The 9,756-nt window shown below is 56.4% G+C and overlaps 1 long non-coding RNA gene across 1 annotated transcript in view; it reads right to left on the reverse strand.

Moving 5' to 3' along the window:
* LOC111817566 overlaps positions 1–9,756 on the reverse strand; it is a 231,052-nt gene that overhangs the window by 68,459 nt on the left and 152,837 nt on the right. The window contains exon 3 of the long non-coding RNA XR_002821731.1: positions 7,237–7,363. This is a non-coding gene — a long non-coding RNA (uncharacterized LOC111817566). The remainder of the gene's footprint in view (positions 1–7,236; positions 7,364–9,756) is intronic.

The raw sequence follows: 9,756 nt of genomic DNA on the forward strand, positions 1-9,756 counted from the left end.
GCCCACGGAAGCACCACGCGGGCCCAGAGCGCAGACTCCGGAAGTGGGACTGCAGGACCGAAGGGTCGATTCCTGCGCAGAGTCCCTGGCAGGGACACAGTCTTAAGGACACGTCTACAGACCTCCAGCCGCCACGCTATGTAGAGATGACACTTGTATGGTTTGGGGGAGCCTGGTTTGCAGCGCTTCATCAAGGCTGCCTTAGAGAAGCGCATCCACATACCCTACTGAACAAGAAAGAGTAACGTAGGAAGAGCAAAACGCACGCACGGAAGCCAGCTCGTAAGCATCTCATCGACAGCATGGCCAAGACCCACAAGAGCGCCTCGAAACACCGTGCATTGCGCTACGTCTCTGCGCTCGAGGAACTGAGGCTCAGCTTCAGAGTGATACAGACTGCTGAAGGCGTGCTCATCGGCGACGTCACAGAGATACCGTGGGGGGCCGCAGTGGCCTGAATGCGCGTGCACCGCAGAATTAATGCCGGGTACCCCCGCCCGGGGAGCTTGCACCTGGAGGCAGGACGGAGCAGCGGGAGGGCTGCTGGAGCGGAGCCCTCAGGACTGAGACCAGCGCCCCGGCGAGGAGGCCCCGACCTTCCTCTTTCCTCCCGCTGCGGGAGGACCCAGAGAGCAGCAGCTCTGGGAAGACACCAGCGGCCACCTCTGCTCCTGGCCTTGCGTCCTCAGGCTGCAGCAGCAAGTTTCTGTGGCTCACAAGCTATCCCATTTGCGGGTCTGTGCACAGCAGCCCAAACCCACATAGGCGTGAAGGGAAAACCCGTGGAAGGAGAGTTAGTTTCGCTCCCTAGGCAATTTTTCACAGCCTGTGCGTGAGAGGCGGAAGCGAGCAGGTAGTAGGAGACTCTCTAGCCTGGGTGAGTGGCATCGGTCACAGGAAGTGTGTCAGCCCGCCTGCTGCTCCCCTCCCCTGCCCCGCGCAGAAGAGATGCCTCCCCCGAACCCCCGAAGCTGCAGCTCACTTCTCCCAGGTGCCCTTACTTTGCGGTGAGCACAGTCCTTGCATTATTTTGACACGGCTGTTTCCCTCCCACATGGTCACACTACCCTGCAGACAATGGGTGGAGCCCTGCCCGCCCTGGGGACTGTTTTTCACCGTGGAAAACCCAAAGCGTCAACTCCACACCCAGTGGGCTGGGTAATCCCGTGAGCTGTGGGTTGTAGCACCCCAGGCTGAAGGCTGAGGTCAGCAGTCAGGGCTTCCTAGCACAGCGCCAAGGGTTGGAAGGTGCCACAGGTGGGCAGCAAGGGGGTAGGGCAGCTCTTGCTTCCTGGAAGCCACAAACTGGATCCCTGCTTGGCATTCAAGAGCCCAGGAGGCATAGGTAGGGGCTGCATGTTTACTGAGACTCATCGAGCCTGCATATATCTTTTACAGCCAGAACTTCAGACAAAGAGTGAATCATAAATTGGAAATGGAAGAGGCAAAAAGCGGGGACATGGAAACATGGGACAGGCAGCAGCTGCAGAAACACCACCCTTGCGATTTGAGGTGGGGCAAGGCTATCGGACCCCAGGGGCCATGCCTGGCCACAGTGTCACCCCAATGGCACTGAGCTGAGGCTGCTGAGAAGTGTAGGATACAAACCGAGCCCCCCCCCATAGACCACAAGGAGCACCTGCTTCTCCTAGAATAGTGCCACCCTCGTAAATGCTGGGCAGTGACACTGTCAGGGCAGGTGGCAAACAAGAAAGACAGCAAAGAGCAGGGTCCTCTGCTCTCCAGCTTCCAGTTTTCCTTTAAAAACTCACTGTGATCACTTGGGCATGCAGGCCCTCAAGAGTCAGTGTCAGTGACCTGGGCCGGCCACTGTCCCCTTTAGGCTAGCCCCACACAGAGACGGTAGTCCACACACCCCTGAGCAGCTGTCAGACACAGGGCCTAAGCCACAGAGAGGTAGGTTCCGGGCCACTCAGCAGACAAAGGCATCATCCTGCAGCTGGGCCTGTGCCACAAGCCAGGGCTTCCGGACGCTGCCTGCTGGGTCCCCTCGAGGCCTGCTCAGTTCTCGTGCCTGCCTGGCCCTGCAGAAAATGAGTGTGAGGCCACTGGCCCAGAGGGAGCCCTGGTGGGTACTGGCTCCATCACCACATTCTGTGTGCCTCAGCTGGGGAGTGCAGCGGTGGGTGAGCCGAGGGGCTCCAGGAGAAGCAGGGACTATGCAAAGGGAGCTATGCAAGAGGAGGAGAGGGACAACAGGGACATCCACGCAGTAGGGCAGGGCACTGGGACTCACACGCGCAAAGGCCTGTAAGGGTAACACGAGCTCTGGCTTGCAGACAGCCTGGGCCAACTCCTCAAGGAGAAAAGCCTTATGTCCCCAGCACGCTTCCCTGCCCATGTGGACTCGGTGACCTCTCCGTTCAGTCCCTTCCCTTACAGTGGGGCGAACAAGAGGAATCATTTAAAAGGTGTGCAGGACGTGGTGAGACGTCAGGCCTGGAATGCACTACAGTTCGCTTCGCACACAGAGGGAAACCTGCAAAGGTGTGTGCTGGCGCGCGCGCGCGCGCACACACACACACACACACACACACACACACATCATAGCTCTGTCAGCAGAGGCGTTCTCTGTGAGATCCCGCCCAGCCTGGCAGCAGCAAGCTAACACCATTCTCCAATGGAAAGCCGGGCTTGGGGAGAAGTGGCTGATTCCTACAAAATGGAAAGGATGAGCGCCGAGCATCACATAGCAGCAGAGCAGAACTCCAGAGCAAGGAAGTGTACTGGGCGTTACAGGCTCCTCCACAGCTGCGGGCCAGTGCTTACAACAAACCTCTCTCCTCACAGACACAGAGCTACAGACACGGGTACAAAGACACAGAAATGGCTATGGACGAAGTGCGCTTCTGTCTTCATCTTAGCGGGCTCTGCCTCTGCTTCTCTAATGATTAGCATGACCAGGTACATTTAAGCCTTGAAAGACAGAGATGGTTTGTTTATTCATTCTGTTGGCTTCTGTCCATTGCAGCCCCTGGCTCATAGCAGGAGAAAGGTGAGGGCAGGGAAGGAACTGGGGTGTCCTGCCAACCCAGTCACCATGCAAGGTGCTGGGGAAGTGGACATGGGGACCCCAGGACCCCCAACTTAGACAGGACCTTGAGCACAGCCCCAGGAGACCAGACTCCTTCACACAAGAGAGGCACAGAAAGAATCATCCTCATCCTGAGATGACAGAGCTGGAGAAGGTGAAAAATAGAGAAGCTGAGAGAGGCAGAAGGGGAGAAGCAGGGAAAGGTGGGCAGCACCGCCGGAGCAGTGAGCAGGAGGCAAGCTGGAGGTCAGACCACACTGACGGTGCAAGGGCCACACGGCAAAGACCCACACGCTCATGGGACAGCCACCACCAGGGAGCGAGGGGGTCCAGGGCCCCCAGGCCTCTCCAGGTCTCCAGCTCCTTCATCAGCGAGATTGAGGATCTTCCTCCTCCCATGCATTGCTAGAAATTCCAGCAATGAAACAAAGGAAGAGACAGGAGAAAACACTTTATACACTGTAAAGAGCTGGGCACATGGCGGGGCTCACCTCGCCTCTCGAGGCAGAATGGGCAGCCTTTGATGGAGGGGGATGCCTGCACCATCAAGGCCAGAGCCAGCGTCCTCACATCCCCGCAACCCAAGATGATGGTTCCCAGGCCCGGCCTCTGCACCTGTCCTCAGAACCGAGACCGGGGCTACAGAGGGAGAAGACCGAAGGCGGTCATTCCACAGCGGGCCGCACAGGGAGAAGAGCTGCAGCAGAGCCAGTGCTCACTGCTCCTGAGGACCCTGCAGCCCCACTCGGTGCTGAAGATGCTGACCGCAGCCAGACAGCATGCTGCAGGGGTGATCACCGTGCACCCAGCAGCTGGACACGCTGGACCGAGACCTAGAAACCCACCTGTCCTTGGGGCCGGACCCGGCCACTGCTCTTGCCTCCACAGAGCCTTGCCAGGCAGCTATGACTGCAGTATGACTGTGCAGGCTTGGGGACAGATGTTATCAGCAGAGATAAAATTAGGCACATTTTCCCCAAGACTTACGAATCCCTCCTCTGCATTTGCCCTGACATTAACCGAACTCTGTTTTTACTGCTAAAAATAAACTGCAGATCAAATGCAATGTGCCCAAAACCTCAGCATGAAACCACAAAAACAGTAATAGAAAAATTGGCCAATACCAGAGGTAGTATCGGAAGATGTCTCTCTTTCAAGGGTTAAGGTTCATAGAGCTCCAAGTGGGCCAGGACCCTTTCTACTGCCACAAATGCTGACTACGGGAGCCACCTTGACCTGCGTGCTCTGCAGCTTGTGACCAGTGCTGTTTCACTGCACACCCAGGCAGGCAGGGGCCTGCTAATGCCCTGCACATGGCCAGCGACCACCAGCATGGGACCAGTGGACAGGGAGCCAAGGAAAGCAATCCAGGCAGCAGAGGACAAGACAACAAGAGGAGGGGCAAAGATGAAGATGCCAGGTGTGGGATGTGCTTGCGGTCCCAGGATACAGGAGGCTGAGGCAGGAAGATCACTAAGAGTCAGAGGCCAGCCTAGATAACACAGTGACACCCTGTCTCCAAAACACAATAAAACCCTACTATCTTCATCTGTTTTCTGTTGCACAGCAGAAATATCTGAGACTAAGCTTTAGCACATGAACTCTTGGGGAACACAGCCAGTACAGCCAAGAGGAAGAAACCCTTCATCAGGGAGGGGCGGGTGAGAGGCCAGTACCTAGATGGCGATGTGCTAGACAGGTCAGGGCCTGCAAGAGAACACTGACTATGAGGGTGCCCACGCCTCAACCATGTCTGCAGTCTCCACAGCCACCCCACACAGGCCTGGGGCATTTGCAGCTGGAAAAGCACAGTTTCGAGAGCTATGCTTGCCAGGGTCACAGGGGAGCAGGAGGTGAAGTGGGGTGGCTCTCCGGTGCCCAGGTCTGTACTCCTGCTGTCTCTGTCCACGCACGGGGTCCACAAGCGCAGATAGAAAGGTGTGCTGCACTGCTACCCAGGCAGCAGGGTAAAGGCGACGACTTCCATGTGACAAAAGGGCCTCGAACACAAATCACACTGTGGACAAGAGTGCTAATGCCAGCCCTTTTCGGGGCCTGACAGACCAGCTCCACCGCAGTACACGCTCCGCACAGTGGGCTACCTCCACCCTATCTCCTTGCTCTCAGTAGCTGAATCCTAAAGGAATCCCTCTTCTTACACCCCATCCGACTCCCGAAGCCTCTCTACCACTCACAGGCAGCAGCACGCTGCTCTCTGCCACAGCCACGGCACCGCACCAAGGACAGGCTCACTGCCCATGACTGGCTCCCCTCTGCCCTTTCTTCCATCCTGAACTGCTTGCTCCAGCCCTGGCCATGGCAAGGAACAGCGAGTGACGGCAGGAAAGGCTGCAGCACAGTTACAGCCCTGCTGCCTGTCAGCTGGACGCCCAGGGCAGGAGCACAGCCCCCAAACAGAGCTCAAGGCCAGCTAAGTCCCGGACAGCCACTGCAAGGCAGTCATGCGCACTCCCGCAGGGGAGCTGCTGGCTTCACAGTGAGAGGAAGTCTGACCCCTTCCCCAGGTGGAAAACTGGGTCACAAAATGGGAAGGACAGGAAACTGTGAGTGTAGCTGGGGACTGTGCTCCAGGGGACAGAAAGGCTTGCTGCTAAGCAGTGGCTCAGCGCTGAGGAGGACTTACTCCCAGGCATCTCTCAGGAGCCGGAGAAGCTCCCTGGCCTCTCCTCACCTTCCTAGGGATGGTCTGCACTCTGCATCCATGGGCTCCGTATTCGTAGATTCAGCCAACTGCAATGGGAAAATGTGCACGAAAAAGGGCACCCATGGCAAAGACTGTGGAGCCTTTTTCTTTCATTATTTCCTACTTAATACACAGTAACAGTGACTTACACCGATTTCCGGTGGCCATGTGCACCACGAGTGGGCTAGAGGTAGAGCATACAGGAGGATGGGCACGGATGATGCCCAAACAGTAGGCCACTTCATGGGAAGAACTTGTCCCCCAGACTTGAGTCACCCTGGGGTCCCCAAAGGCACAGAGGGATGGCTGTAGCTGGCACATGTACAGCACCCCGTGTGAGGCCTGGCTCTGCCCCTTGGCACAGGACAAGGCCTTTCCACACCGTTTCCCTGCATCCTGGGAGCACAGCACACCAGGGCAGGTCAGCAGTGCCAACGTGTGAGAGGAGGGAGGCGGTGGTACTAGGACATATAAGATTACCTCCTCTCTACGCAGGTTCTCTAGTCATGATGACAGGAAGGGGATAAAGTAGAAGAAATTCAACTGGGTGCAGTAGCCAGGTCTTCCGTTGCCTTCTGCATGGGGACTACTACGGGAATAATCAGCTCTACATGGGACAGGGAGCAGGAGTGGGCAGACAGGCAATTCCCAAGCTACTGCCCAGGCTGACATGATGGTTCTCAGCAGACAGAAGAGCAGACCAAGGACTTAGAAGTGGCCTGGCACATAAATGGAACTCCAAATAGCAAAATCAATCCATTGAAAATTAATAAGCAAAAATAGCCCTTCCTGTTTTGGAGCGTCTCCTGCTCGTGCCAGGCAGCCAGCTAAGCTTGGTGTGTAGGCTGTCGATCAGTACCCACTGTTCCCTCATGAGACAAGCACTGGTCCGTCCTAGTACAGACATACAGAGCAAGGCTTCCTGAGGTTGAGCCATCTGGCCAAGGCGAAACAAGCAGAAGAACAGGAGAGCCTTGGTCCCCTGGAAGACCTCGGGCTGCAGCGCTTTCCGCTACCCCAGGCAGCTGCAGAGGCTGCACAGCTGGAGCACGCGATGGAGGTGGAGGGAGGAGGCTCAGCCTGGCCCAGATGGGGAGGGGCTTGAGGGGGGAGGGGGAAGCTCACACTCCAGATGCGCCAACCCGACCGTGTAATCCCCAGCTGCCTTCCTCCCTTCTTCCCAAGGTAGCGCACACAGATCAGCACGGGACAGCTGCAGAGGGTAGCAAATGCCCCTAAGAACTAGCCGGCTCCTCCCTTAGCTAGGAACAGGCAGAGTGGTGGGCACCACGCTCAGGGGGACCAAACGCTGAAAAGGATGCCAGGGTGAATTATGAGAAACCAGCTTCCCCGGCACCTGGGAGCACCAGAAGATGTGCCAGGAGCTCGGGGCCTGTCCTGCAGGCTACCCTGCGGAGAGCATCAATTCTAAAAGCTCTTTTGGGGGCCACAGGCTCAGGAGGAGAATGTTCCTTACCTCGATTCTCCAAATGCCCACGTATTCCCAAGCTCAAGGAAAAAAGCCGTGGAGTTCCTCTGCAGGGCTGAGTGGATATGCTGCATCTTCAGGTTACAAGCACCTCAATCCCAGGTGTGACAGGATTCTAGAAACAAGCAAAAGACAAAAGGGCTGTAAGTGACAGTGCTTACCTTGAATGGATTTGGCAGTGAGCTATTTCATTCAAGTAAAAAACAAGACTGCATTGGAACCAAAGGAAAGCTATGAGAAAGGGACAAGAGGACCGCAAGACGCATGCACTGCACACACGTGCTACGAGAACAGAAAGGATCGCTGAACCACGATTCTGCGCCAGCCCCCGGGTCACATCCCTAAGACTGATCCCAATAGCCCCGTGTCTCAGAAGACATCTGCACAAGCAGCCAGGCATGGCTGACATGTGGGTCTGGTGGCTCCCAGGCCCCCATCCATCGATCATGTCCCCTGCCCACAAGAGAGCTTTTAATTGGTCTGATTTCAAGAGTTCTAGGTGGAGAGGTGTGGGAAGCACACCCAAGTCCTCCATTCTGAGAACAGCCTGTCCTGGGTGCTCACCCCACTCCACCAATGGTGGAGCTGCTGTCAGTCACGGACGCTGCATCAGACCAGCTTTGCTGTAAACGTTATCTCGGCTCAGCGCTATCGTGGAGCAACTTGTGATCTGTGGGCAGCCTGCGCGTTCAGGGAACTAAAAACGTAGCCTCCTCAGAGATCCTTATCCGGACACAGCACTGAAATGGCTGCATGAGGTGCCGGAGGCTGTGACAGGACAGCCAGCAACACATGCTTATCAGCCTGGGGAGCTCTCTTGGGCCACCCCAGAGCCATCCTGACATGCAGCTTGGTGAGGTCCTGTGCACAAGGGCTGCCACTGCTCCAGTGTGGACTTCACAGAAAGCTGGAGAAAAGCGACGGTGACGCTTCCTCCGGGGCCTTTTCTTCCCTTACAGACCTTTGGCACGGCCTGCTCCCCAGAGCAACCCAGTACCCCAGCAGCTCCATCGCCAACAACAAGGCAGCGCAGAGGACGCTGGGAAGTTCTGAAGGGCACCTGCCCTCAGTGCTGGGAACAGCACACCAGGCCCTGCTCCACAGCTGGAGGGCAGGGCGGCAGGTGCTCCCTGCCGCGATGGCACCTTCTCTCTGGGGGAAGGACTCCGCCGTACTTGCTTCTGCGGGGCCCTCTGGATGTCCCGCACCTCCCCCGTAAGAGCCTGCAGCAGTCTGGCGATCCCCGGGGAGGTGCCTGCACCGCAGCAGTGCTGGGTTACTCAGTCCCTGCACAGGACAGGGAGCAGCAGCGCGGCCTCAGGCATTCCAGGAGAGCCTCGGCCTCACCGGCAAGGCACAGCCACTCAGGCACCCGGAAGGGCGCGGGCGCAGCTTCCGGCTTGGCACCAGCCCCTCTCAGACTGCTGGTTCACGCCCTTCTGGCCTCCAGAAAGCCTCCAGGAGCCTCAGCAGATCGCCTCCCCTCTCTACACCTCATCTTCTCACTGAAAGCTTTGTTTAGTGTGTGCAGGAATCTTCTCAGTGGACAGCACTGAAAGCACTTTCAAATACCAGCTGTTGTTAAAGCCATTTAGGTAGATGCTGGAGATCATTACTGTCTCTTGACAACAAAAGAAAAAACAGGTACAGGCCAAATAGCTCAGCGGATTAAAGTGCCCGCAAGCAGGTGCAGGGGCCATGAGGGTTCGATCCCGGGGCTTGCCGTGCTGGCCCCGCGCCCAGCGCATGCTGAGACATTGAGACGGGGCATGATGGCGCATGCCTGTAATCCCAGCTCTTGGGAGGCTAAAAACAGGTGGATCACTGTGAGTCTGATCTAGTAGTGAGACCCTGAACATCCAGTAGTTCCTTCCCTAAAATACAGGGGGAAAAAAAAAGAAAAGAAAAACCAAAAACAAAGTGGTCCACTCTCTTTCTTTTCTCCAGTGCAGCCTACTCACTGCTGGGCTCAATGCAAGAGGCTTGGGGAGGCGAGAAGCCTGGAGAGTTAAAGGGCCTCAGCCGACCAACACTGCTAAACACGGCCCTTATTTTATGTTCCAGTACAGCGGTATCTCAGTTTATGGGCAAGTTTGTGTGGGCAAGATGGCCGTGGTCATCTTTGTCACCCAAGGTGGAGATTGGGAACAGAAGTAAACTTTTGCTGAGTTCTTTTTGTTTATGAACCACAGTTTACAAACAGAAGCTTTTGTGAACTGAGGTAGTGCCATGCTGGGGTTCAAACCCAGACACTGCACAGTATTACAGACCCAGTGCTCCCTCTGCCCCCTCGGGAGACAGTCTTGCTAACCTGTCCAGACTGGGCTCTACACATTGGCCAAGCAATGGCCATGACTCATCCACATGGCTGTACTGACAAAGGTTCTACAATCTGAGGTACAGGATCTCAGGATAAATCCTGAGGGGATTTTACTGACCTTCTCAGACCCAAAAGCTACAACTCTTGTTGCACAGGTCCTGCTTTACCTTGGTCTTAACCATCCAGTA

The sequence above is a fragment of the Octodon degus genome, unplaced genomic scaffold (genome assembly GCF_000260255.1).
Source record: "Octodon degus isolate 3935 unplaced genomic scaffold, OctDeg1.0 scaffold00062, whole genome shotgun sequence".
NCBI classification, from domain to species: Eukaryota; Metazoa; Chordata; class Mammalia; order Rodentia; family Octodontidae; genus Octodon; species Octodon degus.